This window comes from Callorhinus ursinus, unplaced genomic scaffold (assembly GCF_003265705.2).
Source record: "Callorhinus ursinus isolate GAN/ISIS: 27379988/994484 unplaced genomic scaffold, GSC_fseal_2.0 scaffold1, whole genome shotgun sequence".
Lineage (NCBI taxonomy): Eukaryota > Metazoa > Chordata > Mammalia > Carnivora > Otariidae > Callorhinus > Callorhinus ursinus.
In genome coordinates, this window is record NW_027397063.1 from 31,783,507 (window position 1) to 31,810,654 (window position 27,148).

At 37.3% G+C, this 27,148-nt stretch overlaps 1 protein-coding gene and 1 pseudogene across 2 annotated transcripts in view; both read left to right on the forward strand.

Annotated features, from left to right (window-relative positions):
- The window catches only part of HTR1F (5-hydroxytryptamine receptor 1F), a 170,296-nt gene that overhangs the window by 23,596 nt on the left and 119,552 nt on the right, over positions 1-27,148 (forward strand). For both annotated transcript variants that reach the window (XM_073892191.1, XM_073892197.1), the window contains exon 2: positions 3,938-4,062. The gene's annotated coding sequence lies outside the window, so the exon portion shown is untranslated. The remainder of the gene's footprint in view (positions 1-3,937; positions 4,063-27,148) is intronic.
- Positions 555-27,102, forward strand: LOC112817430 (UMP-CMP kinase-like; annotated as a pseudogene).

The window sequence follows — 27,148 nt, forward strand, 5'->3', positions numbered from 1 at the left end:
ACTCTGCTTTTATAGGATCCCGAAGAGACACCATTATCAGGAAGGAAAACAAGAGTTCTTGGGATTTATTTTTGGTTGCTTTAAAGAATTATACAAATGCTGTGTAACTCTGGGAATTCTGCACATGTTTATTTGCTTCGTGTTTGAAGAGCTCTCAACAGAGAGACCTTAGCTTAGATGTAAAGCAACCCTCTGAATGAATCAGAGAACCTGTCAAGTGCTGTGCCAGGTATGTGCATATGTAAGACACACATCTTCAGATTTTTTTCCCAAGTATTTCCCAAGTATTGATACTGATACCAGAGTATCAGAGTCCAGAGAGTTTGTGATAGGAACTTTAAAAATAATCCATGTACAAGGCAATGGGACTGATGGTGGGGTGACAGTGAAGAGTCAAACCCACTGTTTAGCATAGCAAGGTTGCATATTTCCTGTAGGTCGGAGGGAAAATCTGGACAATTCTGTATTTGAGACATCCTGCCAGCACCACACCATGAAGGCTGTTCACAGAGTAAGCCAACTCCAGAAGCAAAGTGATCTGTGGAACAAGAGAAATGGCGGAAGATGACAGCATAGAGCATAGACCTAAATGTCCTCCCAGACCTCCACGTGATCCACAGGAGACCTGCAGCCCTACCCTGCCAATGGTGGGCTTTCGGGCTCCTCCACTGCCACCCCTCCTTCAGCCCCCTCTTCCCTATCCCTTTCCTTTCTCTAGTTGTGCTTTCCCCTGTTTGTGTATCCTACAGACATACCATTGAGTCTATAGGCCAAACCAATATCCAACTAGTAAAGAAATCTAGAGCAAAATATTTAAGGAGGCATTTACTCTCAGGACTGTGTCTGTACCTCCTTCAGTTTTGCTCACTGGGGACCTTACTTGTTTCATCTCAGTTGCAGATGTGAGGGAAGGGTATAATAGGGCGTCTTAGTTCCAGATGCTATTACAAAGTACCATAAACTGAGGGGCTTACAAACAATAGAAATTTATTTCTCCCATTTCTGGAGGCTAGGAAGTCTCAGATCAAAGTATTCACAGATCTGGTGTCTAGAGAGCTTGTTTCCTGGTTTATAGATGGCTGTCTTCTCCCTTCTAATCCTCGCAGGGAGGTGGGGTAGAGGGAGTTCTCTGGGCTCTCTTTTTTTAAGGGCACTTAATACCATTCATAAGCATTCCACCCTCATGACCTAATCACTTCCCAAAGGCCCCGCCTCCTAATAGCATTACATTGGGGATCAGGTTTCAACATAATGAATTTAGGAGAGACATAAACATTCAGTCTGTAGCATGGGGTAACTTTGGGATCTTCTCTTTATGCACTGCAGGAATTTGGCTAGCTTTAACAACTCATTGAAACTTATAGAGCCTTATCATTAGATTTATAAACTTATAATTTGGTTCTTGTTGCCTTCGGGTTGAGCTTTGGCCTAAAATTCTAGGGAACAAGAAAAATATCCTTTAACTTCTTTTTATACCCATAGAACAACAAAGAGAGTTTACATCAAGTTTTTCACTGGTATAAACAATTCAGTGAATTATCTCATATGCATACTTTTTTACTTCATTTAAATTATTTCTGCATGATAAATATCCAGCAGTAGGATTACTAGTCAAATGATATGAACATTACTGGGACATTTTGCTTATTGCCACATTTCTTTTGAAAGAATTTTACCAGTTGTCACTATAAATTTGTATGGTTTATTCATTTCTCCACAGCCTGATATACATATAAGTATTTTAATTGCTAATCAATTGGCACAAGATGATAAGATTTTATTCTCAACTCTTGAATATTTTTATATATCTTTGTCAATTGGTTCATCTTTTGGCTTATTTTCACAGGGCAGTTTTATTTTTCATCTATTTTGTGAGTTTAGATATTTTAAATTCAAAGAAGGCAGCTAGAATTTTAGTAAGTTACCTCAATAACTAGACTCTTCTTTGTTATTTTTTTCTCTTCTTTTTTCTTTTACATCACCATTATAGTGCTATTCCTTTTCAAAATATCTTCTAATTTAGTTTTGTTTTTTTTCCTGTTCATGCTGGGTATGGTAAGTTGTAGAAAGAAATAAAACTGGAAAATTAATTAATTTATTATTTGTTAATTAAAAACTTTATAATTAACCCATATCTCCATCACACTAACATAAAAGATCATAAAGTTTTAATGTTTGTAATAAGATAATAAAAGAACGTTAGCTATATGAAGTAAAATGTTTTTATATTTTATAAATTACCTAAAATGAGATTCAGTATTAATTAGTATTTCAACCAGAATCCATGCTTAATATTGACAAACTACACACTTTAGTAAAATTAGGAAAAATTTAATATTGAATGTGAAAAATTTAATTCAAATTTGTTGGACCTCTTTTCAAGAACATTGCACTGATAATTTTATTTTTTAGCTTTCATTTTCTGCTTTTTTGCATTTCTGTGTGGATATTTTAATTTCTTTATGAGCGATAGAAATACTTCAACCCAACTTTGGACAGTAATAATAATGAGCAAGTCTAAATCTTAGAATCTGATAGACAAAAGTGAAAGAAATAGACATGAGTAAATATTTCAATAACATTAGTTTCCTAGAATTATGAACCATTTTACCATGATTAATACTTGGTTAAAATCAACCTCATAAATGTGTTATTTTTTTTTGTTACTATTAATGTTACTAGTTTTCTATCTTAAAGGCAAAGGAATAAACCTAAAATAAAGTGGCTAAGATTTACAAATTTGACCAGCAGTAGTATTTATTACCCTATTTGTGTTTTGTAAGTTTTGCATGACCATTTGAATACTAACTCAGGTAAACCAAATTGTAAATTTATCTTGAATGATACTAAATATGGCCAAATCAAAAGTCAATGTAAGCACTCTGGAACATATCAAATAAAATAATTTTTTTAATTGAAGATTACGTCCATTGATTTCCAGACTAACTGATTAAGACAAGCAGTAATAGGCTTGCCAATTTTAAAACAAAGGCATAAAATAAGTTACATTTATATAATCCTTATATTTTCCAAATTACCTCTAAGTACAAAGAAAATCTTTGATTTTCTTATCAACCGTATGAATTAGGAAAGTCCAAAATTATTGGTTTCTTTTTTTTATGAGCAATTGACCCCAGCTGACATAGCCAGCTATCTTATGATATTCTATCCTTAATCCCACAAAGCATGAAATGTAGTATGCTACTAGCTTATTCTATATTAAATGTTAACAATTTGATGTCCCACACCTGCTAGAAAAGAGACTTCCCATAACCCCTTAAACCTCAAAATATTTGTGATTGCTTTTCCGTTATTGATAACACTAGTCCTGCTCCCTGTGTGGAATAAATAGTATCCTTTTTTTTTTTTTTTTTGAGAGAGTGAGCGAGAGAGAGAACACAGCCAGGGGGAGAGGCAGAGGGAGAAGCAGACTCCCCGCTGAGCTGGGAGCCCTTTGTGGGGCTCAGTCCCAGGACGCTGGGATCATGACCTGAGCCAAAGGCAGATGCTTAACCCACTGAGCCACCCATGTGCCCCAAATAAATAGTTTCATAAAGAGCAGGTCAATGAACCCACTCTCCCAAGTGTCATAAATTTGCTCTTGGTTCTCTAATTGATTCTCTAATCCAATGTCTGGTAGATATTGATAAATGTTAATTACAAAAAGAATAGCCAAATATCCTTATTTAGTATACATTGTATAACACAGCTATTATAGTTTATATTCTCACAAACACACACAGGGCGCATGTGCATCTTTTTCTCTTTTGACTTCTAAACCTGATGTTTTCACTTTTAAAAGTGGCTGTTGTTGGGGTTGGAAGAGGAAGGGCGACTGCTACATCAGTACATCAGAACCAGGGCATATTTTGGCTGGAAAAATTTTGAGAGAATCAAAAAGAAATAATTTGCTTCATTCTTTTTTTTTTTTTTTAAGGAGGAGCTAAGAAGAGAGGGTGAGATTAAAGTGGACTGTGAGCCTCTCGCTGACTTCTCACAAGAGCAGAAACATGAGGAGGCAGAGTGATGATGAAAACCAATAATTCAATCTATCACATTATGGTGAGCATTCTCAGATTTAAATGATGAAGAAAAATAAGTTGTGAATTAGGGAGAATATGATAAAAACAATGTGGTAAATCAAGGAACTAAAAGCAGATGTGACACTGGAGGGATGAAGGTGTGAGTATTGTTTCCAGGAGAGGCCACCACCATTGACTAATCGGTTCGCTAATGGCCGGTCGTGTTTAAAGGTGCAAGGAGGATAAACCCAAGAACCTGCTGGAAGAAGATACAGTAGAAACTTAGAAATGTTGCTAAGAGAACAGTTGAGTGAGTGAACACGGATCAGCGAAAAAGTGAATTAAGATAAATGCTTCTAGAAAATGAAAAAATAGACATAAAATACTCTATCAGAAAGAAAACCTGCAGAATTTCAGGTTTAGCAAAGAATTTTTACAATCATCATCATCACTTGGAGGATCCAGTTTTTCATTTTTATTATTTGGAGGGATGATAGCTATCTCTAATAAAATGACAAATCGGTTTTAGCTCTTATCTCCATGTTTCTGCGACTATTAGACGTAATGGTCAAAGTATTTTAATCGCAGCTACTGATTAGCTTGCTCAGGCTGCTTACCGTCCAGTGTGAAGGGCATTCATACGTTACTCATGCAATACACAGTCTGCACAACCCATACACATGTCTCTGATTCTAAGCATAAATAAGAAATATGCTCTGGTGCGTGCTGTGAATTGTGTAAGACTGTTGAATCACAAACCTGTACCTCTGAAACAAAAAATACATTATATGATTAAAAAAAAGAAGATAGTAGGAAGGGAAAAATGAAGGGGGGGATTCGGAGGGGGAGACAAACCATGAGAGATGATGGACTCTGAGAAACAAACTGAGTGTTCTAGAGGGGAGGGGGTGGGGGGATGGGCTAGCCTGGTGATGGGTATTAAAGAGGGCACGTTCTGCGTGGAGCACTGGGTGTTATGCACAAACAATGAATCATGGAACACTACATCAAAAACTAATGATGTAATGTAGGGTGATTAACATAACAAATAAAATTTTAAAAAAAGAAATCAAAGTACATAATAAATGGTGTGATCTTGGGAAGAGCAATGGATTAAGAGTCATAAGACCCTCATTCAGGTCACATATACCTAGCTGGACGACATTATTCAAATCAGTCAGCCTCTGAATCCCATTGTACCTATTAGCACAATGATGATAATAATATTTACCTTCTAACCCTTACATAGTTGTCTGAGTTAATAAAAGAATGTTTCATAAAATGTCAAGTTTTATAGAAATGCGTATTATTATTTAGGGTATTAACACAACCATAAGATAACTCTGTTGCCATGTATATGGATTTTAATAGTTTTTAAGAGACAGTCTGGCATATTATCTCATGTAAGCTACAGTTCCAAGCTAGAAGTATTTGTTTAATAATTAAACTATTTTTTTGTTAAATGGAAAGCCAAAATTTTACCATCTATGAAAAATACTTTGAAATTTATACTAATCTGTAATTCTATATATTAGATATTAAGACCCCAGTGGTCCCCAGTCTCTTACTCTTTTTAAAAGATTTTTATTTTCCCATTGCATTGATTCTCAGTTATGATAGAGAATATCAACAATTTATAAGCCGTAGTGGTTGCCAGTTTGAGTTACAGAGAAGTAATGTAGAGAGTAGAGGTACTCTGTATCAGGAGCTTCTTGCCCATGTAGTCTACTTTGCAGTTCATCGTCCTTTTCAAGACCTCGAGAGGTGGGAACGCTCTTGGAGTCTCAGCCCTCTTCCCTTCTTCCTCCATGTTCATATTGTCTCAACTGTTCCCACAGCTTAAAAAAAATTTAGATATGCAGAAGTTTTCCAGATTTAGAGCCCCAATCCTGAATTTCCCATGACCTCTAGACTTAGACACCAAATGGCTCTGCACCATCTTTGTATGTCCAGTCTGCATGTCCAGATCAACTTCTCAGTGTTCTATCTAAAATTGTTTCTCCCCAGTTTCTCCCTATTTTTCCTATGGTGCCACTAAACCCTTGGTTGTTTAAGTCAAAAATATGGGTGTCATTAGTGACCCCTTCCTTTTCCTCTCATCATCATCCAATCCATCAGCAAGTTCTACTGATTCTACTGTAATATATATCACTTATCATGCCCTATAAAATGCTATATGATCAGATCCGTGGCCACTATTTTAAGCTCAACTATGTAAAACAGGCTTTTTTTACTTGTCACTCTTCATATCACAAAGCCCTCTTGGAAATCATATTTCTATATATATGGGTTTTTTTTTTTTATTGTCTCTTTCCCCTATTAGGAAAGGACTTGTCCAGTTTTATTCTCAGGTCCATACCCGCAATGCTGCCTGGCACAATAATACTTGTGAATGAATGAATTCATAGCCATTGTATGAATCCATTAGTGGAAACAGGCTTGGAATCCCCAGGAATCAAATTCAGCTGATTCCATGATACAGCTGCACATGACCATCAGTGTGCTAGGTGTCCTTCCATAAATGCATTCTTTGTTTACGAAGTACATTCTTGGCATTCCTTTTGAATACAGACAGCCAAAAATACCATATTGATTCAAAGATATAATACTACCTATTTTCAACTCAGGGTAATTCTATAAGAATGGAAACTCTCAAAAACTAAGAAAGGGAAAGTCATTTTTGTTTTTGTTTGTATTATTGATCTCTCCAACTTCCATCCCTACCTCCTGAACGTTTATACTTAGGAACATACTTTGTCTTTCCCCTCATAGTCAAAAATTGTATTTGGACTTGATGATAGTGATCATCAGAAGTAATATTATGCCAAATCCTTTCAAATTGTGCAGTAGCTAAAGCATAAAAATATGTCATGGTGGAAAAGAAATGTCATGATGGTAAATCTGTTTTACTACTCTTCAGATCTTTTATTTGCCCTAACAACTTTTCAGACCATAGCCATAATAGATTAACTTTGCAGGGTGGATTTACATATCTCTTACCAGAAAAAGTAGTGTCTGCTTCAAATCTTTAAGTTGTACTTGAAATATTTAAATGATCCCAAATAATGGCCCTCAGAGTTGTCTGGACCTGACTGATAACGAATTATATAGTCTACTATGGTGTTCATTTGCTTGGGCTTGCAATAAATTAATGACCAGTGAATGTATGAAATGTGGTATGGTAAGATCTCTGGTTCCTCTTTCGTGAATTTGTTTGAATAATTACTAAAGTATGTCTCATTGTTTTCAGGTCAAATTTAATCTCCTAATCATGGAGCTTGTACCTCCTCCCATATTCTATATGTTGGTTGATGGTACCTTTTTTTTCAATCCAGTCTCTCAAGCCAGAAGATTCATTTCTTAATGCCCAGCTTCCCCTCATTTCATATTAATTATTGGGTCACCATATCCTCTGCTTACAAAATATTTCTGGCATCTGTTCCCTTTTCTCCATCACTGTGACTTCTTTGAAAGATTGACCCATTCTAGTCTCACCAAGGTGTATTCACCTGGTTTCTGACTGCACCATACCTTCCCTATAAAACCAGAGAAGGGTCAGCTCAGAATCATGTCCCTGAGAGGCAGTATGGTTTGGGACTGATGGGTTGAAATAGGAGATTCTACAAAAAAAAAGTATAAGTGATGATACCAGACAAGCAGGGCTTCAGATCCTGTCTCTGCCTCTACCAGTGGTATCATCTTGGGTAAGTTCCTCTCTGGAACTTAATTTAACCATATTTGACTTTGAGATAAGAATTCACACTTCATAGAGTTATTGTGAAAACCACATAAGATTATGTTACTAAAAGGTATTTCCTGACATATGTTGGATGCTCACCAGACGTTAGTTTTCTTCTTGCATTCTCCTACCACTCTCAGCACCATTGTCTGTTACCCAGAACGCACTTGCAGAAACCCTGCTTGCTTTCCTAGGCATCTTGTACTGATCTCTTTGGAGTGGCAATACACAGTCTATCCTATACCAGGATAAAGGAACTTCAGTAAGACCCTATTCTGTCTCAGGGAACCTGTTTCTTTCTATGCTTCTGCAAATCCTTATTCTAGAATACCTGAAACCTATTTCCCTTCAGGCTGTTTTCTTGCTTTGATGTACATCAATGACCCTCTCTAGGTGAGAAACAAAAATACAGATTTTTTAGCCTTCTCTCCCCTATCCTTGCATATTTTTCCAAACTCAGTTCCAACACTCATTCTTTTCAGCTGCTTGGCTTTCTCATAAAGTTCATCTTTGTTCACTCCTTTGTATCCACATGACCAGCCTCTCCAATTAGAATGCCTCTCCCCACCTGCTGCTTATATGTCCAGTGAATGCCTTGATAGTTTCAAATAAAATCCTTTATAAAGCTTTGTCAGCCTTGGCCTCATCTCAGTCCATTTTTTCTCAGCTTAGTATTCCCCTTGCACTTGGATATGTCTCTATAAGCATGTACCTTGTCATATCGGTACTGTTTATGTGCTATTAGTCTTACCTACTATCAAATCAATTCCTTGAATGGATGACAGTACCACAGCACCTACAATATGCTTGAAGGTCCATAAATAATGAATGGCTAATGGAAGGTGTTATTATTATTCCTATTGCCCTATTTAAAAATTTATTTCCAAGATTTTATTTGTCAAATTGTACTACCATTTTGTACTCTATATCATAAACAAATATGATTTTTATGTAAAGCTATTTTCATGTAATTCTGAACATCAAGATGTAAAAGCCTAAACAAATAGTCTAGTATGTGTGCTTTTCTCATTTGCATGAAAATAATGTTCTGCAATTGAGATTTTAAGTTCAGAAATTTCAAAGCCCTGTTTTAAAAAAAACCGAGTCCTTAGGGGCGCCTGGGTGGCTCAGTTGGTTAAGCGACTGCCTTCGGCTCAGGTCATGATCCTGGAGTCCCGGGATCGAGTCCCACATCGGGCTCCCCGCTCAGCGGGGAGTCTGCTTCTCCCTCTGCCCCTCTTCCCTCTTGTGCTCTCTCTCTCTCTCATTCTCTCTCTCTCAAATAAATAAATAAAATCTTTAAAAAAAAAAAACTGAGTCCTTAGTAAAAGTTATCCATATTTTAGCCAGTATATTTAAATAAATTGGAAAGCAGTGGGGCGAAATTTCATCAACCTTCCAAATAAGCACTCACCTTTTATTCACAAATTTCTTTCATATTAGAAATCAGTGCTAAAAAAATAGATCTACCTTGATAGCCTTGAGAGAAACTCCTTACTTGGAAAAAGATGAGGAGATAGGAGAATAACCGGCATCCAGCTATTGTACCACATTTAAGCTCAGCATAGCCAGGCTAAGCAACCACACACATCCACAATCTAGATCTTTCTCTCCTAGGATAACTTAATGAACTTCTCTGGTTCCCTGCCCTGGGTCTTCATCACTAAGGAAAAGTCAGAGAGGGCAGAGCATTTGAACATCTAACCAGCAAGCCTACTCTACAGTAGATCTAGACCAGCAGGTTTGAAGCTTTCTATAATTTTATCTGGGGATGGGGAGGGTAATTGTACTGTCTCTTCCCATATATGTGATGTGTTTATATTATTTACATTATTTTAAGATATTGTTATAAATTTTGTTCCATCTCCTAAGAAATCTGGTGGATTATCTATGTCTTTACGTTCTTTGGTTCGTGTATGAGAATTTTCAAGAACCCACTTTGTAGAATAGCTGACAAAGTGGGGAACTTGTACTTCCTGACAGAACATGAGTTGAGAGTGTCATTCAAGTTTGATTAGTTAAGCATTAAAAAATATTAGTCTCATGCCTGGGAAAAGATAAGAATATCTTTAGCCCCTTTTCATTAGTTTAAAAGGAATTTTCTAACAAATCCAGTTTAAGTATAAATACAACTCCTTTTTTAAAGATTTTATTTATTTATTTGAGAGAGAGAGAGCAGGAACAGAGGGGAGGAACAGAGGCAGCAGAAGCAGACTCCCCACAGAGCAGGGAGCCCAATGTGGTGTTCAGGGTTCGATGCGGGGCTCCATGCAGGGCTTGATGCAGGGCTCAATGCAGGGCTTAATCCCAGGACCCTGGAACCATGACCTGAGCCGAAGGCAGATGCTTAATCGACTGAGCCACCCAGGAACCCCATAAATACAACTCTTAATTGTCTATAACAATGGGGAATAGAAAATTGAAACCTACAGATAATCCAAAATTTTATTTTAAAGAGCACATTAAACCTTTGTTACCAATGAGCTTCTTAACATTGCTCAGCGTTGAGAATTAATTAGTGTGAATTCTGTCTTTTTGTATTTGACACCTCACCCATGGCGGATGAGCTGATCAGTAGTAAATTAGGCATTCAGTAGAGAGTAGCCAGAAAAGATTGAAATCAGAAACCAAAGGACTTGAAATTTTAAAATAAAATAAATCTTCGTTTTGCTTTTATTATAGCAACGAACATTCTGAGAACTAAATACAAAACATTTTGAGTGTGAGGATTTTCTAGAAAAGATTATCTCTTATCATTCAAAAGTATAGATTAGTATCTTTGATTCACCTTTCTGAATCAAACAGTGAAATAACTATTTCCTACTGTCTCAAGTCCATTCCTTCCTGAGCAACAAAATAGAGAAAAAGAAAAAGAAACTTTCTCTGTTTCCCTCCTGGATTTTCCAAGTGCTTTTCATCAACAGAAAACCATTTGTAGATGGGGTCCCATTTCGAAGGTAGACAAGTAATAGTTTTTATTTGTGGTGTAAAGTCAGCATGCAAAAAAATAAATAAATAAAAAGTCAGTAAGATCTGTCCAGATATCTTTGGTTCTGCCCCTCCCTTTGAAAAGGCTCACCCCCCAGCCTGCCAGTACCCCCCAGCAAACAAAGCCACCACCACAGAGAGCTTCCTCCGCAGACTCACCAACACTTCCTACTGCCTACTGCACAACTTCAGTTTTTTCTCCAAAATCTGACAATTTGCTTGGGTGATTTCATGAGAATTAGCCACCAATTTCTGAAAGGATATTCATTTTCACTTACTATCCTTTGAGGATAAGTCATATTCTGTATTTGTATATAACATGCAGAATCTGAAATCCAGCACTGAAATTCTCAAATGAAGCTTAAGTGACCTGTTGGAGGTGCCTAAAGAAATAGGCATCTTCCTTAATAAGGTAAAATCCAAAGCCTCCAAATTTGGCACAGGCATAGAGAGAAAGGAATCCTGCACTCTTGGGAAGGCATGCAGACCCATACCCTTCACAGTCATGCTCCTAGGACTTCCCATTTCTTTAGAGATCTCTTGATTCCATTTCCACATCCACACTGGCTTGAGTGGAACTGACAAGTGCTGCATCGAGGTTCGCACACTTGCCTTCCATTCTCCAAACATGTAATTACGACTGTGTGTTGCTTCAAGGAAACCAGCCAGTCTTGTAAGATACACCATTAGTCTGACAGAGAAAATACTCAAGTCCTCCTTTGGAAAGAAAATCATTTACTTAAATTGTGAAAATACTGATGGAGACCGTGCTTTTTAATCAAAGGTGTATGCAATTTGTGAATACTTTGGAAATTACTGATATCCTCACATAAAGCCAATAATAAATACTTTCGACAGAAGTGCAAATATGATCTAAGTGAAAAGATGAACTATTCTTTGTTTCCAAAATAGTATTTAATCTAACATATAGAATGGTATTCCCCTAATTTAAGCACACTTAACTTTTATTTACAAAATAAATTGAGTCATAAGATTTAAAAATGAATTTTAAATTTTAAAGTGAAAATAATTTGGCAGAGCATACTTAAAAAAAACTCCCTGGTCATTTAAATATTTAATGTAGATACAAGTTTTTTGTAGTGTATTCGTTACTCTAGAATACTATTCTAGAGGGATTATAAGCTCCTTGAAATCATGTGCAAAAATGTACATGTCTGCATAGAATATTTTGGGGGAAAAGATAAAATTGCTTACCTCAGAACCATAGCATAAAGTAAAATCCATTTATGATGTGTAAATTCCTCTATGTGTGCAGGTTTTTAAATACTAAAAAACATCCATATGTATGGATTCACTGAAATGTATAAGAATATCATAGAGTCCTGGGGCGCCTGGGTGGCTCAGTCTTTAAGCGTCTGCCCTAGGCTCAGGTCATGATCCTGGGGTCCTGGGGTCAAGCCCCACATCAGGCTCCCTGCTTCGCGGGCAGCCTGATTCTCCCTCTGCCACTCCGCCTGCTTGTGATCGCTCTCTCTGTCTCTCTCTCTCTGTCAAATAAATAAATAAAATCTTAAAAAAAAAAGAATATCAAAGAGTCCATCAGCATATGTTCATAGATATATTTTCAGAACAGGAATGTTCTTGGTCATAAGATAAATGAAATGTTTTATAATGATACAATTTTATTATTCATTAGCTCATGTTATTATGCTCTGGTTTATCATCATAAAGATATTAATTTCTCATGACTTCTCTTGCTCACTTTATGGAAAGAAACTCTTTATTGAAAAACCAAATACCTTGAAATTAATAGTAGCAAAATAGATTTGAGAGGATCTGTTTAATGAGTATTTAGTGATATCTCACTACATTTTGGTTGCTTTATTTTAAAATACAGAAATATATTTTGGATGTTTAAAAAGTGAATGTGCAGTGGAGAGCTACTAACATGAGCACCAGCATTATATTGCCACCCTTGTCTTGAACTAGGAGACTGATGGACTTGCTCCAGATAATTTGTATGAAGAAATTTGGGGGTAAAAATGGATATCACTTAACAAAAATGCTTTTCCATGTTCTTTTTTCTAATCAATGCTCATGGCACATTTGAAGTAGAAATGGGTCTTAAATATCGCATATAAATATAAGATACAGTTTCATAAAAGAAAGGACTGTGTCCCCTTCAGTGCAGTATTCTCAGAGTCTGACATTCAATCCATAATTGACGAATGAAGAAACAATCTGTTTGTTGAACAGTATATACAGTGAATCAAGAGTTATTCTTCTGATTCCTGTAAGTAGTAGGTGCATTGTGTGACCGAAGAATAGCCTTAAAGAGCTAGATGTTCTTATATAAACGAGAGGAATTTACTGTTATGATGGACAAACATCATGATGCAGAAAAGTGATAACCTAGTTGGAGTGCACAAACATTTTAGCCTATAAAATACACAATAGTAATAAAAATATTAGTAACTAAGTTTTATAGGGTCCTCATACATTAAAGGTTATTAAGAACAATTATATAAACAAAGCAAGGGAGCATGGTTTTAATATCTAACAGGCACACTCCAGATTATTTAATAATCTAGAGAACGTGCTTTGTTAAATTCACTGCTGTTGATGAAAAGTCCAGATTTAGTTACATGTTAACTTGCAGATGTTTTTCTAACACAGAAATAATTTCCGTCCTGGAGAAAAGTAAACCCAACTATCATAGATTATTATCCCATAGGACATTAATCAGTGTTGAATCTTACCTAGATCTTATACTAATAATGTTTCAAAATGCCTATAAATGCCCAGATCCTCAAAATGCTGTGAGTCAACCTTGCCATCTGATTGGTTTATCCATTAATTAGCGGGTTGAATAAAATCTTTGACGCATATTTAACTTATATTTGTAAATGAGTCATGTTGTTAACTTTTTGAAAATTATACTTACACTATGGATTATTGCACTCTTCACCACCCCATGAAGTAAATACTAAAATCATCCCCAAGCACCATTAATATTACTAATCGTATGATAAGTACTACCATCACCCCTGTAAGGAAACTGAGAATTAGGGAGGTTAAGTGACTTGCCGAAGGTCACACGGTCAGTAGGGATTGCAGACTCTAATTTCACAAGCCTGTGCTCTTAACCACTACACTGTGACACCCGTCTAGAGGCTAGAAGAAAACTCACACTGAATAAACAAGCTAAAAGCCATGTCTTATGTGAGTCTGAAAAGCATTGTTAAAGGCAAAGTGAATTTATAGAAGTACTTTCTTCATTAAATGAATGTGATGATAGATACACTTAATATATACATAATGTATAATATGTATGATACATATGTATACACATGCACAGGTACATACATGCACAGAAATACTCTTTCTTGTAAGAAATGATCATCATGGTGCATACGCTGCAACTGAAGTCATAATAGAGGCAAAAACCTTTGTCTCTTTCACCAAATCAAGCTAAAGCTTTTTCAGATCACCGCAGGGTTTCACATTTGACATTATCAAGAATTCATATTATAGCAAAATAGTGATGTTTGAAAGTTATATTTAAGATATTTGAAACTTGTATCAAAATCTCAGGAATAAAAACCCTTTGGATGGTGGATGAATAGAGAAAATATTTGCAAGGTTTTGTTTTCTTTGTTTGCTGTTTTGTTTGTTTTTGTCTTCAAATTGGCAAATTTCAGACTTGTGTAACAGGGTTTAAGTGTTTCGAAATCACCGTTTTCTTACCTGAAGGTTCTTCTTTAGGGTGTGAGAGTCTGAATCAACAGCTTTTCTTTAGCTGTTAAGAAAAGGCCATGTATGAGAGATTTTGGCATCTTGTTTAGACTGAAGATGCAAAGGGTAACACTCAGTTTGTCTTTGTCTGCACTGTTCTTCATCCTGGTTATAAACTGCTTAGAAGATTGCCATTGTTTCCACTGGTGGACTCTGCTTCCTTCTGAGAGTCGTTTTAAGTAAAAGCACATAGAACGAACAGGCTTCTGCCTCTTTTAAGTGCCTAGAATGTTCCCAAACTGGAACTAGGAAAAATAAAAATAAAAGCCTGTTTGCCTCTTAAAGCCGTTTCCCATATGTTGCCCCTGAGCCTACTATATCAAAACAACCTAATCTACCTGTTTAAAAAAAAAAAAAAATGTATATTTCTTGGCCTTGTTCCTGACCTACTTGATCAGAACCTCCGAGCTGGGAACAAGAAGATAGTATTTCAATAAGCAAAGCAGATAACCCTTGCACTCTATAAAGCATGTTTTTAAAAAAGTCCTCCAGGGGCGCCTGGGTGGCTTAGTCGTTAAGCGTCTGCCTTCAGCTCAGGTCATGATCCCAGGGTCCTGGGATCGAGCCCCGTATCGGGCTCCCTGCTCAGCGGGAAGCCTGCTTCTCCCTCTCCCACTCTCCCTGCTTGTGTTCGCTCTCCTGCTGTGTCTCTCTCCGTCAAATAAATAAAAAATCTTAAAAAAAATTTAAAAAGTCCTCCGTATATTTTTATATAACTTGGACATATACACAGATTCTTAACTTTTTACTTTGAAAACATCTACTTACATTTTAAATAAGTAACTTAGGAATCAGAGTTCACATGCTAAATTCTGATTAACTTTAAAGGAAAGTTAAAAAAAGAAAAGAAATTTATTTTGTTCCATCTGCAAAATATATATAGATTGGGTGCTTAACTCAGGAGGACATTTTGTTTTATGCATGGCAAGAAACTGTTTAATAAGATTAATATCCTAAGTGCTGCAAATTAGCTGATAATCATGTTCATAATTCAGTGGTTGTATTTCTGGGACAGAGATAGTATATTTGGATATAAAACCCAAAGGGGGAGTCCTCTAACCAGTAAACTACATGTGATATGTGCTTGAATTTCTAAATTGGAACTGTAAGATGTCATGTGTGTGTGTGTCTGTGTAGATTGATGTTTACATATACACACACATACAAGTTATGCATAAGACTTATGTGTATATATGTACATACACTGTGCACACACATACACAATACACTGTTACTCTACCTCAAAACCAGATATGATGCTTTCCCAAGTTAAAGAAGCTATCTGTGCCCAATTTATACAGTAATGCAATATTTGGTATCTATCTCAAAAAGTTAAAAAGTCTATAGACCACACATATAAAGCAATTAGCAATGTTCTCGGCTATTTATTTTTCAATTTTCTGTACTTCCTTCCAGGACTGATTCAAGAAGTATTATTCCTATCATAAAAGACTAAATGTCATTTCCCAGTTCTTAAGTTGAAACCAAATTCCTTCCTACCAGGAACTTCATCTATGCCTGGATCTTACATTCTCCTAAAGAGATGTCCAAATTAGAAGTAAATTGGACCATTAGTTGGATCCATTTTGATTCCTTGTGAATAAGTCTTTCCCAGAGCATTTGTTAACTAGTCTGTACCCTCTGGGTACACACCTTCTAAAACTAATGAGAAACGTTCCTCAGGGCACTTTTCAGACCTTTGCATTAGTTGCAATCTGCCAGTGCAAAGAATCCTCACTTGATAGTTTTAGGGTCACAAGGGCTAATCCTAAATGAACACTTTCACTGCTTGTCCTGATTATTCTCCAGGATTCCACCCAGCAGAAAAGGAAATACCTTGCATTCTGCTCACTATCAACAGAGCAGTCAACGTATATTTTCTTGTCTGCCAGTGGATATACTGCCCCTCGGGTCAGATGGACTCCATACTCGTGCTTAGCTTCTTTTGGAAGTCTTTGCGGTTCTGTGCCACCAACTCACAGCTTTAGGAAGAAAACAGTAATTCTACAGTTACCACAGAGAACTCAGATTGTGAATTAACTCAATGCACTCATGAAAGTAGCATTAGCAAAAAGATTGCCTCTCCCATTGAGATCATTGTTTTTAATATGAGAAGGCCATTTCCTCTTTTAGTTTTTGGTTTTTGTGCTGATTCACACAACAGTGTGTGTCCTAGTAAATAATAATTTCTCAGAAGATTTTGTTTGTTTTTCATATTAAGTCACACAACTTTTATTTGGAAAAAAATTTTGGTATCCACAAGTGTTTTTTTTTCCTTCATAAAAATGAGTCATTTGTTTTGGATAATGGAAATATTCAGTAAGTGTCAAATAAAGATAAAACTACAGAATTTCTTAATGCTTTATTTTTTTTCAGAATTCCTTAATACTTTAAATTTAATAAATTCTCAACTTATTAAGGACTGATATTTATTGGTATGTGAATATAGCCTATCAAATTATAACTCCAAATTGTATTTGTAATGCCCCAGTCTCTGAGAAGTTGACAGTACTCAATACAAGTAATTCACGATCGTTTTGCACTCCAGTATCTACTCATTCCTATCTTTAGTTGTATAATTATAAATTAATGGTGGTGATGTTTAACTTTGAATTATTAATATAGTATAATTACAACAAAATAATACTTTGTAGAATATAGGGAAAGCATTTCATATAATTAATATCAATGCATTAGATAGCACTTTTTTTTACTTTTTATGCTATTTTTTTTTACTTCAAGTATAATTAACATAGAATGTTGTATTAGTTTTAGTGTAAATATAATGATTCAACAATTCTATACATTCCTCATCAAGAGACAAGTACCCTTAAACCCCTTTATCTGTTTCACCCATCCCCCGCCTACCTCCCCTCTGGTAACCATGGGTTTGTTCTTTGTATTTAAGAGTCTGGGTTTTTTGGTGTCTCTTTTTCTTTTCTTTTTTGTTAGTTTGGATTTTTTTTTCTTAAATTTCACATATGGGTGAAATCATATGGTATTTGTCTTTCTCTGATTGACTTATTTCGCTTAACATTATGCTCTCTAGTTCAATGCATGTTGTCTCAAATGGCAAGGTTTTATTCTTTTTTGTGCCCGAGTAATATTCCAGTGTGTGTGTGTGTGTGTGTGTGTGTGTGTGTGTATACACATAAACCACTTCTTTATTTGTCTAAGAATGGATACCTGCATGGCTTCCATATCCTAGCTGTTGTAAATAATGCTACAGTAAACATAGGGATGAATATATATTTTCAAATTAGTGTTTTTGTTTTTTTGGGTAATTACCCAGTACTGGAATTACTAGATATTATGGTAATTGTATGGTTAATTTTTTGAGGAACATCCATACTGTTTTCCACAATGGCTATAACAATTTGCATTCCCACCAACAATGTATGAGAGTTCCTTTTTCTCCACATCCTCATCAACACTTGCTATTTCTTGTATTTTTGATCTTAGCACTTTTTTTAGTTGCAATATCAGCAATCCAATCAAACTATCTTCTGTTAATAAAGAATTTGTTAATAAAAAAGAATTTGAGTGGAGCAAGATAGCAGAGGAGTAGGAGACCTGGATTTCATCTGGTCTCAGGAATTCAGCCGGATAGGGATCAAACCATTCTGAACACCTACGAACTCAACAGGAGATCGAAGAAAAGAATAGCAACAACTCTCTGAACAGAAAAGTGACCACATTCTGGAAGGTAGGACGTGCGGAGAAGTGAATCTGAGGCGATATTCAGGAGGATAGACAGCAGGGGAGGGGGCCTCCATCAGCTGCTTCTGGCAAGTGATAGAGCCACAGAGCACAAAATCGGAACTTTAGAAGTCAGCTCCGCTGAGGGACGTCGCTCCAGTGGCTAAGCAGGGGGTGGAACCCTCACGGGACAGTGTGATCTCGGGACCCTCAGGGTCACAGAAAGACCGGGGGTGCCTGAGTGCGGCAGAGCTCCTGGGTATCAGAGCAGGGAAACTGGCTGTAGAGACGGAGCCAAGGCACAGGCTCTCAGCTCAGGGTTGCCATAAACTGTGATTGGCGACACAGTTGGGCCACTGTTCATCCAGCAGGGACCCAACAAGCAGCAGATCCGGGGAGACTCCCCCTCCTCCCCTGGGAGGAGTGGCACGGGAGCGCACCACAGGGATCTGCTGGGTTTGGAGACTCCACACCGAATCAGGTGCCAGATATACAAACGCTCGGTCACAGACCGGGGGAGCATGGAGTGCGGCCAGAGACCTGGGAGACGGGAGTGACTGCTTTTCTCTGGGGGTGCACTGAGGAGCAGGGCCCCAAGTTCTCAGCTCCTCTGGGGCGGAGATTGGGAGGCCGCCGTTTTCACACTCGTCCTCCAAACCTGTACCGAAAGCTTGCAGGGAACAAAAGCTCCCAAGAACAAACCCAAGCAGATTATTTAGCCCTGACCGGCAAGGGCAGGGCAAGTCCACCTCTGGCAAAGCCATTTGGGAACTACGGCAACAGGCCCCTCCCCAGGAAGATCAGCAAGAACAGCCAGCCAGACCAAGTTTACCGATCAATGAAAACAGCAGAACTCCAGCACTAGGGGAATACTGCACATAGAATTCATGGCTTTTTTATCATGATTCTTTAGTCTTTCAAAGTTAATTTTTTTAACTGTCTTTTTTTTTTAATTTTTCTTTTTCCTTTTTTCAACCAACATCTTATCAATCCCTTTCTTAAAAAGATATTTTTATTTTTTATTTTTAGTGTCATATTCTATCCCTTCATAGTAGCCCTTATTTTTGGCATATATATATAAGTTGTTCTCTCTTTAAAATTTTGAGATACAGTTTCTTCTAACAGATCAAAATATACCCTAAATCTCTAGTGTATGGCTTTGTTCTAGACTCCTGCCTGATCACATTCTCTCCCCTTTTCTTTTGTTTTTCTTCTTTCTTTCTTTTTTTTTAAAACCTCTTGTTCCTTTTTCCGACCAACTTATCAATTCCTTTTATAAAATTTTTTACAATTTTCATCTTTACAGTCATATTCCATCACTTCATTGTATCAACCCTTATTTTGTACATGTATAAGTCTTTCTTCCTTTAAAATTTTGGGAGGCACTTTCTTCTACCAGACCAAAATACACACAAAATCTAGTGTGTGGCACTGATCTATGCACCAGCCTGAACATATTTCATCATATTCTGTTTGTTTTGTTCTGTTTTTGTTTGTTTTTATCTTTTTTTTTCTCTTTCTTTTTTCTGTCTTTCCCTTTCTTTTCCCCTGGTTTCAGGTCTTTTCTGATTTGTTTAGAGTATATTTTCTGGGGACGTTGTTACCCTGTTAGCATTTTGTTCTCTCATTCATCTATTCTCCTCTGGACAAAATGACAAGATGGAAAAAATCACCTCAACAAAAAGAACAAGAGGTAGTACCGTCTGCCAGAGACCTACTCAATACGGATATTACTATGATGTCAGACCTAGAGTTCAGAATCATGATTTTAAAATACTAGTTGGGCTTGAAAAAAGCATGGAAGTTATTAGAGAAACCCTTTCTGGAGAAATAAAAGAATTAAAATCTAACCAAGTCAAAATCAAAAAGGCTATTAATGAGGTGCAATAAAAAATGGGGGCACTAACTGCTGGGAAAAATGAGGCAGAAGAGAGAATCAGCGATATAGAAGACCAAATGATGGAAAATAAAGAAGCTGAGAAAAAGAGAGATAAACAACTACTGGATCACGAGGGCAGAATTCGAGAGATAAGCGATACCATAAGATGAAACAACATTAGAATAATTGGGATCCCAGAAGAAGAAGAAAGAGAGAGAGGGGCAGAAGGTATATTGGAGCAAATTATAACAGAGAACTTCCTTAATGTGGGGAAGGAAACAGGCATCAAAATCCAGGAGGCACAGAGAACCCCTCTCAAAATCAATAAAAATAGGTCAACACCCCGACATCTAATAGTAAAACTTACGAGTCTCAGAGACAAAGAGAAGATCCTGAAAGCAGCTCGGGAGAGGAGATATGTGACCTAAAACGGTAGAAACATTAGATTGGCAACAGACCTATCCACAGAGACGTGGCAGGCCAGAAAGGACTGGCATGATATATTCAGAGCACTAAACGAGAAAAATATGCAGCCAAGAATACTATATCCAGCTAGGCTGTCATTGAAAATAGAAGGAGAGATAAAAAGCTTCCAGGACAAACAAAAACTAAAGGAATTTGCAAACACGAAACCAGCCCTACAAGAAATATTGAAAGGGGTCCTCTAAGCAAAGAGAGAGCCTAAAAGTAACATAAACCAGAAAGGAACACAGACAATATACAGTAACAGTCACCTTACAGGCAATACAATGGCACTAAATTCATATCTTTCAATATGTAATTAGCCCTGAATACATAATGAATACATTCATTAGCCCTGAATGTAAATGGGCTAAATGCCCCAATCAAAAGACACAGGCTATCAGATTGGATTAAAAAACAAGACCCATCAATATGCTGTCTGCAAGAGACTCATTTTAGACCCAAAGACACCCCTACATTGAAAGTGAGGGGGTGGAAAACCATTTACCATGCTAATGGACACCAAAAGAAAGCTGGGGTGGCAATCCTTATATCAGACAAATTAGATTTTAAACAAAAGACTGTAATAAGAGATGAGGAAAGACACTACATCCTACATAAAGGGTCTCTCCAACAAGAAGATCTAACAATTGTAAATATCTATGCCCCTAACATGGGAGCAGCCAATTATATAAGGCAATTAATAAAAAAAGCAAAGAAACACATCAACAACAATACAATAATAGTGGGAGACTTTAACACCCCCCTGGCTGAAATGGACAGATCATCTAAGCAAAAGATCAACAAAGAAATAAAGACTTTAAATGACACACTGGACCAAATGGACTTCACAGACATATTCAGAACATTCCATCCCAAAGCAACAGAATACACATTCTTCTCTAGTGCCCATGGAACATTCTCCAGAACGGATCACATCCTAGGTCACAAATCAGGTCTCAACCAGTACCAAAAGATTGAGATTATTCCCGGCATATTTTCAGACCACAGTGCTTTGAAACTAGAACTCAATCACAAGAGAAAAGTCAGAAAGAACTCAAATACATGGAGGCTAAAGAGCATCCTACTAAAGAATGAATGGGTCAACCAGGAAATTAAAGAAGAATTAAAAAAATTCATGGAAACCAATGAAAATGAAAACACAACTGTTCAAAATCTTTGGGATGCAGCAAAGGTGGTCCTAAGAAGAAAGTATATAGCAACACAAGCCTTTTTCAAAAAACAAGAAAGGTCTCAAATATACAACCTAACCCTACACCTAAAGGAGCTAGAGAAAAAACAGCAAATAAAGCCTAAACCCAGCAGGAGAAGAGAAATAATAAAGATGAGAGCAGAAATCAATGAAATACAAACCAAAAGAACAGTAGAACAGATCAACAAAACTAGGAGCTGGTTCTCTGGAAGAATTAACAAGATTGATAAACCCCTGGCCAGACTTATCAAAAAGAAAAATGACCCAAATCAACAAAATAATGAATGAAAGAGGAGAGATCACAACCAACACCAAAGAAATACAAACAATTATAAGAACATATTATGAGCAACTATATGTCAGGGAATTAGATAACCTGGAAGAAATGGATGCATTCCTAGAGATGTATCAACTATCAAAACTGAACCAGGAAGAAATAGAAAACCTAAACGGACCTATAACCACTAAGGAAATTGAAGCAGTCATCAAAAATCTCCCAACAAATAAAAGCCCAGGGCCAGATGGCTTCCCAGGGGAATTCTACCAAACATTTCAAGAACAATTAATATCTATTCTCCTGAAACTGTTCCAAAAAATAGAAATGGAAGGAAAACTTCCAAACTCATTTTATGAGGCCACCATTACCTTGATCCCCAGACCAAAGACCCCATCATAAAAGAGAATTACAGACCAATGTCCTTGATGAACATGGATGCAAAAATTCTCACCAAAATACTAGCCAATAAGATCCAAGAGTACATTAAGAGGATTATTCACCACAACCAAGTGGGATTTATCCCTGGGCTACAAGGCTGGTTCAACATCCGCAAATCAATCAACGTGATACAATACATTAAGAAAAGAAAGAACAAGAATCATATGATCCTCTCAATAGATGCAGAAAAAGCATTTGGCAAAGTACAGCATCCTTTCTTGATCAAAATTCTTCAGAGTATAGGGATAGAGGGTACATCCCTCAATATCATAAAAGCCATCTATGAAAAACCTACAGCAAATATCATTCTCAATGGGGAAAAACTGAGAGCTTTCCCCCTGAGGTCAGGAATGTGGCAGGGATGTCCACTATCAGCACTGCTATTCAACATAGTATTAGAAGTCCTAGCCACAGCAATCAGACAACAAAAAGAAATCAAGGCATCCAAATCATCAAAGAAGAAGTCAAACTCTCACTCTTTGCAGATGATATGATACTGTATGTGGAAAATCCGAAAGACCCCACCCCAAAACTGCTAGAACTCATAAAGGAATTCAGTAAAGTGGCAGGATATAAAATCAATGCACAGAAATCAGTGGCATTCCTATACACCAACAACAAGATAGAAGAGAGAGAAATTAAGGAGTCAATCCCATTTACAATTGCACCCAAAACCATAAGATACCTAGGAATAAATCTAACCAAAGAGGCAAAGGATCTGTACTCAGAAAACTATAAAATACTCATGAAAGAAATGGAGGAAGACACAAGAAATGGAAAAATGTTCCATGCTCATGGATTGGAAGAACAAATATTGTGAAGATGTCATTGCTACCTAGAGCAATCTACACATGCAATGCAATCCCCATCAAAATACCATTAACTTTTTTCAAAGAAATGGAACAAATAATCCTAAAATTTGTATGGAACCAGAAAAGACCCTGAATTGCCAGAGGAATGTGGAAAAAGAAAAGCAAAGCTGGCGGCATCACAATTCCGGACTTCCAGCTCTATTACAAAGCTGTCATCATCAAGATAGTATGGTACTGGCACAAAAACAGACACATAGATCATTGGAACAGAATAGAAAGCCCAGAAATGGACCCTCAACTCTATGGTCAACTAATCTTTGACAAAGCAGGAAAGAATGTTCAGTGGAAAAAAGACAGTCTCTTCAACAAATGGTGTTGGGAAAATTGGACAGCCACATGCAGAAGAATGAAACTGGACCATTTCCTTACACCACACACAAAAATAGACTCCAAATGGTTGAAAGACCTAAACGTGAGACAGCAGTCCATCAAAATCCTAAAGGAGAACACAGGCAGCAACCTCTTCAACCTCAGCTGCAGCAACGTCTTCCTAGAAACATCACCAAAGGCCAGGGAACCAAGGGGAAAAATGAAATATTGCGATTTCATCACGATAAAAAGCTTTTACACAGCAAAAGAAACAGTCCACAAAACCAAAAGACAACCAACAGAATGGGAGAAGATATTTGCAAATGACATATCAGATAAAGAGCTAGTATCCAAAATCTATAAAGAACTGATCAAACTCAACACCCAAAGAACAAGTGATCCAATCAAGAAATGGGCAGAAGACATGAACAGACATTTTTCCAAAGAAGACATCCAAATGGCCAACAGACACATGAAAAAGTGCTCAACATCGCTCGGCATCAGGGAAATCCAAATCAAAACCTCGATGAGATACCACCTCACACCAGTCAGAATGGCTAAAATTAACAAGTCAGGATATGACAGATATTGGCAGGGTTGCGGAGAAAGGGGAACCCTCCTACACTGTTGGTGGGAATGCAAGCTGGTGCAACCACTCTGGAAAACAGTATGGAGCTTCCTCAAAAAGTTGAAAATAGAGCTACCATAAGATCCAGCAATTGCAATACTGGGTATTTACCCCAAAGATAGAAATGTAGGGATCTGAAGTGGTACATGCACCCCGATGTTTATAGCAGCAATGTCCACAATACCCAAACTGTGGAACGAGCCAAGACATCCATCGACAGATGAATGGATAAAGAAGATGTTGTATATATATAAAATGGAATATTATGCAGCCATCAAAAGGAATGAGATCTTCCACTTGCAACGATGTGGATGGAACTGGAGGATGTCATGCTGAGTGAAATAAGTCAATCAGAGAAAGACATGTATCATATGACCTCACTAATATGAGGAATTCTTAATCTCAGGAAACAAACTGAGGGTTGCTGAAGTGGTGGGGGGTGGGAGGGCTGGGGTGGCTGGGTGATAGACATTGGGGAGGGTATGTGCTATGGTAAGCGCTGTGAATTTTGCAAGACTGTGGAATCACAGATCTGTACCTCTGAAACAAATAATATAATATATTTTAAAAAAAGAAGAAGAAGAAGATAGCAGGAGTGGAAGAATGAAGGGGGGGAAACCAGAGAGGGAGATGAACCATGAGAGACAATGGACTCTGAAAAACAAACTGAGGGGGCACCTGGGTAGCTCAGATGGTTAAGCGTCTGCCTTGGCTCAGGTCATGATCCCGGGGTCCTGGGATCGAGTCCCGCATCGGGCTCCCTGCTCCTTGGGAGCCTGCTTCTCCCTCTGCTTCTCTCTCTCTCTATCCTCCTCTGTCTCTCATGAATAAATAAATAAAACCTTTAAAAAAAAAACACTGAGGGTTCTAGCGGGGAGGGGGGTGGGGGGATGGGTTAGCCTGGTGATGGGTATTAAAGAGGGCACATTCTGCATGGAGCACTGGGTGTTATGCACAAACAATGAATCATGGAACACTACATCAAAAACTAATGATGTAATGTATGGTGATTAACATAACAATAAAAAATTTAAAGGAAAAAAATAAATAAAATACCTATACATTCAAAAAAAAAAGAATTTGACTGGGGCGCCCTGGGTTGCTCAGTCAGTTAAGCATCTGCCTTCAGCTTGGGTTATGACCTCGAGGTCCTGGAATTGAGCCTGCTTCTTCCCTCTGCTGCTCCCCCTGCTTGTGCTCTCTCACTCACTGTCTCTCAAATAAATAAATAAAATCTTAAAAAAAATTTTTTTATTATGTTATTAAAAAATCAGCTCTAATAAGAGTTGAAGCTACCCTCATATTGCTACTCATTAGCTTAAATACTTTGGTTGATTAGTGTGTCTGCCTTCAGAACTATTTTTTTAAACTTCAGAATGTTATATATAAAATTCATAAAATTCCCAATGCCTTTTGCTCACAAAAAAAAAAGTAGAATTTGACCAACATAACTGAACAAGCCATAAATTCAAGGTCACACTCAATAAAGGCTTAGTTTTTCTTCCATATTCTCAACTCTGCTTTCCTCTGGTAGCTTCATTAACAAGCCTTCATTATCTTTATAGAAATAGTCATAGCAACTCCATGTTTATGGTTTGCTAGCCTAGCGATTCTAACAGAATAGAAAAGCTCTTTTCCAGAAGCTCCAGCCAAAGTCCTGACATTGGCCATCATTGCAATTTTTTGATTAGCCAATGTGAGGCATGTTCACAGTCTAGAAGCTAAGAGTAAATGCCTAGCCTTGCCTGAATCACAGGAGAAAAGAGTAAAGAGGAATAGTTCCCTAAGGAAAATCAGATGTTCTTCCTGGGAGTGGACATATTCACTGGACATATTCGTTATTACTCACTGGATAACCGAATTCTCCATAGGGAAAAACAGGAAACATCCTCCATAATTTAATAATAGAAATAGATGAGAGATTCAAGGGAAGACACTTGCCTGGAGAGGGCATGGAAGCCCTTATACCCTCGTGCTATACATCTAGCTGGATGTTCCTGAGTTATGTTCTCTTTATAGTAAACTGGTGATCTAAAATATGGTACACACACCTGTCATCATGAATTTCTTCATGATGAAAGGAGCAACCCAGACTCACAGTATGACGAACTCATTGAAAAATACATTAAAGATGTATAAAGATCGTGCCAGTTGAGATACCCATCAGTTTGTTAAAGAGGGAAATGGATCAGGGGCACGTGGGTGGCTCAGTTGTTAAGCATCTGCGTTCAGCTCAGGTCATGATCCCAGAGTCCTGGGATTGAGCCCCACATCAGCCTCCCTGCTCAGTGGGGAGCCTGCTTCTCCCTCTCCCTCTGCTGCTCCCCCTGCTTGTGCTCTCTTGCTCATGCTGTCTCTCTCAAATAAATATATACAATCTTTAAAAAAATTTTTTTTAAAGAGGTAAATGGATCCGACAATTGCTGTCAATGTTCAGAAGAATGAATTCTTGATTGATGGGTTTCCAAGAAATCAAGACAACCTTCAAGGTTGGAACAAGACCGTGGATGTAAAGGCAGATTTATCTTTCATTCTATTTTTTGACTGTAATAATGAGATCTGTATTGAACTATGTCTTAAGAGGGGAAAGATTAAAGTAGGAGTGATGACAACAGAAAGGGCTTGGAAAAGAGAATTCAAATGTATCTTTAGTCAATATAGCCAATTATTGGCTTATATGAAGAAATGGGGAAAGTCAAGAAAATAGATGCCTCTGAATCTGTCACTGAAGTTTTTGATGAAGTTGTGAAGAATTTTTACAAAGAAGGTAAACTCTAAACCTGAAAGCATCTTTGAAATCATGTTTGAATATTGCTTTGATAGCTGGTATTACAACCCCTTCTTAAGGCAATTTTAACCTTTCATA